Consider the following 5,364-nt stretch of genomic DNA (forward strand, 5'->3'; position numbering starts at 1 on the left):
AGATTGAGGATTGGGGATTGAGGATTTAAGACTAAGGATTCAGGATTGAGGATTCAGAATTGAGGTTTGAGGACTGAGGATTGAAGATTGAAGATTGAGTATTGAGGATTGAGGATTGAGGACTGAAGATTGAGGATTGAGGATTGAGGATGAGGGCGGAGGGTTGAGGATTGAGGTTTGAGGATTGAGGACTTAGGATTGAGGATTGAGAATTGAGGATTGAGGATTGATGATTGAAGATTGAAGATTGGGTATTGAGGATTGAAGAATGAGGATTGAGGATTGAGGATTGAGGATGGGGATTGAAGATTGAGTATTGAGGATTGAAGACTGACGATTGGGGATTGAGGACTGAGGATTGAGGATTGAGGATTGAGGATTGAGGATTGAAGATTGAGTATTGAGGATTGACGACTGAAGTTTGAGTGTTGAGGATTGAAGGATGAGGATTGAGGATTGAGTATTGAGGATTGAGTATTGAGGATTGAAGACTGACTATTGAGGATTGAGGATTGAGGATTGAGGATTGCGTATTGAGGATTGAGGATTGAAGTTTGAGTATTGAGGATTGAAGATTGAGCATTGAGGGTTGAGGATTGAGGATTGAGGATGAGGGCTGAGGGTTGAGGATTGAGGTTTGAGGACTGAGGACTGAGGATTGAGGATTGAGAATTCAGGATTGAGGATTGAGGATTGAAGCTTGAGGATTGGGTATTGAGGATTGAAGGATGAGGATTGAGGATTGAGGATTGAGGATTGAGTATTCAGGATTGGAGACTGACGATTGTGGATTGAGGATTGAGGATCGAGGTTTGAGGATTGAGGATTGAAGATTGAATATTGATGATTGAAGATTGAGTACTGAGAATTGAGGATTGAGGATTGAGGATTGAAGATTGAGGATTCGGTATTGAGGACTGAAGAATGAGGATTGAGGATTGAGGATTGAGGATTGAGGAATGCAGATTGAGTATTGAGGATTGAAGATTGAGGACTGAGGATTGAGGATTGAGGATTGAGGATTGAGGATTGAAGATTGAGTATTGAGGATTGAAGACTGTCGATTGAGGATTGAGGATTGAGGATTGAGTATTGAGGATTGAGGATTGGGTATTGAGGATTGAAGGATGAGGATTGAGGATTGAGGATTGAAGATTGAGTATTCAGGATTGGAGATTGACGATTGAGGATTGAGGATTGAGGGTCGAGGATTGAGGATTGAGGATTGAAGATTGAGTATTGAGGATTGAAGATTGAGGATTGGGGACTGAGTGTTGAAGACTGAGGATTGAAGATTGAGGATTGGGGACTGAGCGTTGAGCGTTGAGTGATGAGAATTGATGATGGTGGATAGAGATTTGAAGATTGCAGGTTGAGTATTGAGTATTGAAAGCTGTGAATTGATGATATTCTATTGAGAATTAAGGATTGACAACTGATTGTTGAGGACTGAGAGCTGAAGATCGAGGATTCAGGATTGAGGATTCAGGATTGAGGTTTGAGGGCTGAGGATTGAGGATTGAGGATTGAGGAATGAGGATAGAGGATTGAATATTGTGCATTAGTTATTGCGGATTGAACATTGAGGGCTGAGGATTGAGGGTTGAGGATTGAGAAATTGAGGATTGGAGATTGAATATTGATGATTGAAGATTGAGTACTGAGAATTGAGGATTGAGGATTGAGGATTGAAGATTGAGGATTCGGTATTGAGGACCGAAGAATGAGGATTGAGGATTGAGGATTGAGGATTGAGGATTGCAGATTGAGTATTGAGGATTGAAGATTGAGGATTGAGGATTCAGGATTGAGGATTGAGGATTGAGGATTGAGGATTGAAGATTGAGTATTGAGGATTGAAGATTGAGGATTGAGGATTGAGGATTGAGGATTGAGGATTGAAGTTTGGGTATTGAGTATTGAAGGTTGAGGGTTGAGGATTATGGATTGAAGATTGAGTATTTGGGACTGAGGATCGAGGATTGAGGATCGAGGATTGAAGATTGAGTATTGAGGATTGAAGATTGAGGATTGAGGATTGAGGATTGAGGATTGAGGATTGAAGATTGAGTATTGAGTATTGAAGGTTGAGGGTTGAGGATTATGGATTGAAGATTGAGTATTTGGGACTGAGAATTGAGGATTGAGGATTGATGATAGATGATTGAAGATTGGGTATTGAGGATTGAAGAATGAGGATTGAAGATTGAGGATTGAGGATTGGGGATTGAAGATTGAGCATTGAGTATTGAAGACTGACGATTGAGGATTGAGGACTGAGGATTGAGGATTGAGGATTGAGGATTGAGGATAGAAGATTGAGTATTGAGGATTGAAGACTGTCGATTGAGGATTGAGGATTCAGGATTGAGTACTGAGGATTGACGACTGAAGTTTGAGTGTTGGGGATTGAAGATTGAGGATTGAGGATTGAGGATTGAGGATTGAGGTATGAGAACTGAGGACTGAGGATTGAGGGTTGAGAATTGAGCATTGAGGATTGAGGATTGAAGATTGAGGATTGGGTATTGAGGATTGAAGTGTGAGGATTGAGGATTGAGGATTGAGGATTGAGGATTGAAGATTGTGTATTGAGGACTGAGGACTGAGGATTGAGGATTGAGAATTGAGGATTGAGGATCGAGGATTGAGGATCGAGTGTTGAGGATTGAGGATTGAGGATTGAAGTTTGAGGATTGGGTATTGAGGACTGAAGATCGAGGATTGAGGATTGAGGATTGAGGATTGAGTATTGAAGATTGAGTATTGAGGATTGAGGACAGACGATTGAGGATTGAGGATTGAGGATTGAGGATTGCGTATTGAGGATTGATGATTGAAGTTTGAGTATTGAGGATTGAAGATTGAGCATTGAGGATTGAGGATTGAGGATTGAGGATGAGGGTTGAGGATTGAGGTTTGAGGACTGAGGACTGAGGATTGAGGATTGAGAATTCAGGATTGAGGATTGAGGATTGAAGCTTGAGGATTGGGTATTGAGGATTGAAGGATGAGGATTGAGGATTGAGGATTGAAGATTGAGGATTGGGTATTGAGGATTGAAGGATGAGGATTGAGGATTGAGGATTGAGGATTGAGTATTCAGGATTGGAGACTGACGATTGTGGATTGAGGATTGAGGATCGAGGTTTGAGGATTGAGGATTGAAGATTGAATATTGATGATTGAAGATTGAGTACTGAGAATTGAGGATTGAGGATTGAGGATTGAAGATTGAGGATTCGGTATTGAGGACTGAAGAATGAGGATTGAGGATTGAGGATTGAGGATTGAGGAATGCAGATTGAGTATTGAGGATTGAAGATTGAGGATTGAGGATTCAGGATTGAGGATTGAGGATTGAGGATTGAGGATTGAGGATAGAGTATTGTAGATTGAGGATTGGGGATTGAGGATTTAAGACTAAGGATTTAGGATTGAGGATTCAGAATTGAGGTTTGAGGACTGAGGATTGAAGATTGAAGATTGAGTATTGAGGATTGAGGACTGAGGATTGAAGATTGGGTATTGAGGATTGAAGAATGAGGATTGAGGATTGAGGATTGAGGATGGGGATTGAAGATTGAGTATTGAGGATTGATGACTGACGATTGAGGATTGAGGACTGAGGATTGAGGATTGAGGATTGAGGATTGAGGATTGAAGATTGAGTATTGAGGATTGAAGACTGTCGATTGAGGATTGAGGATTGAGGATTGAGTATTGAGGATTGACGACTGAAGTTTGAGTGTTGAGGTTTGAAGATTGAGGATTGAGGATTGATTATTGAGGATTGAGGTTTGAGGACTGAGGACTGAGGATTGAGGGTTGAGAATTGAGCATTGAGAATTGAGGATTGAGGATTGAGGATTGAGGATCGAGTGTTGAGGATTGAGGATTGAGGATTGAAGTTTGAGTATTGGGTATTGAGGACTGAAGATCGAGGATTGAGGATTGAGGATTGAGGATTGAGTATTGAAGATTGAGTATTGAGGATTGAAGACTGACTATTGAGGATTGCGTATTGAGGATTGATGATTGAAGTTTGAGTATTGAGGATTGAAGATTGAGCATTGAGGATTGAGGATTGAGGATTGAGGATGAGGGTTGAGGATTGAGGTTTGAGGACTGAGGACTGAGGATTGCGGATTGAGAATTCAGGATTGAGGATTGAGGATTGAAGCTTGAGGATTGGGTATTGAGGATTGAAGGATGAGGATTGAGGATTGAGGATTGAAGATTGAGGATTGGGTATTGAGGATTGAAGGATGAGGATTGAGGATTGAGGATTGAGGATTGAGTATTCAGGATTGGAGACTGACGATTGTGGATTGAGGATTGAGGATCGAGGTTTGAGGATTGAGGATTGAAGATTGAATATTGATGATTGAAGATTGAGTACTGAGAATTGAGGATTGAGGATTGAGGATTGAAGATTGAGGATTCGGTATTGAGGACTGAAGAATGAGGATTGAGGATTGAGGATTGAGGATTGAGGAATGCAGATTGAGTATTGAGGATTGAAGATTGAGGATTGAGGATTCAGGATTGAGGATTGAGGATTGAGGATTGAGGATTGAGGATAGAGTATTGTAGATTGAGGATTGGGGATTGAGGATTTAAGACTAAGGATTCAGGATTGAGGATTCAGAATTGAGGTTTGAGGACTGAGGATTGAAGATTGAAGATTGAGTATTGAGGATTGAGGATTGAGGATTGAAGATTGAGGATTGAGGATTGAGGATGAGGGCTGAGGGTTGAGGATTGAGGATTGAGGATTGAAGATTGAGGATTCGGTATTGAGGACTGAAGAATGAGGATTGAGGATTGAGGATTGAGGATTGAGGAATGCAGATTGAGTATTGAGGATTGAAGATTGAGGATTGAGGATTCAGGATTGAGGATTGAGGATTGAGGATTGAGGATTGAGGATAGAGTATTGTAGATTGAGGATTGGGGATTGAGGATTTAAGACTAAGGATTCAGGATTGAGGATTCAGAATTGAGGTTTGAGGACTGAGGATTGAAGATTGAAGATTGAGTATTGAGGATTGAGGATTGAGGACTGAAGATTGAGGATTGAGGATTGAGGATGAGGGCGGAGGGTTGAGGACTGAGGTTTGAGGATTGAGGACTTAGGATTGAGGATTGAGAATTGAGGATTGAGGATTGATGATTGAAGATTGAAGATTGGGTATTGAGGATTGAAGAATGAGGATTGAGGATTGAGGATTGAGGATGGGGATTGAAGATTGAGTATTGAGGATTGAAGACTGACGATTGGGGATTGAGGACTGAGGATTGAGGATTGAGGATTGAGGATTGAGGATTGAAGATTGAGTATTGAGGATTGACGACTGAAGT

Source organism: Calliopsis andreniformis, unplaced genomic scaffold (assembly GCF_051401765.1).
Source record: "Calliopsis andreniformis isolate RMS-2024a unplaced genomic scaffold, iyCalAndr_principal scaffold0052, whole genome shotgun sequence".
NCBI classification, from domain to species: Eukaryota; Metazoa; Arthropoda; class Insecta; order Hymenoptera; family Andrenidae; genus Calliopsis; species Calliopsis andreniformis.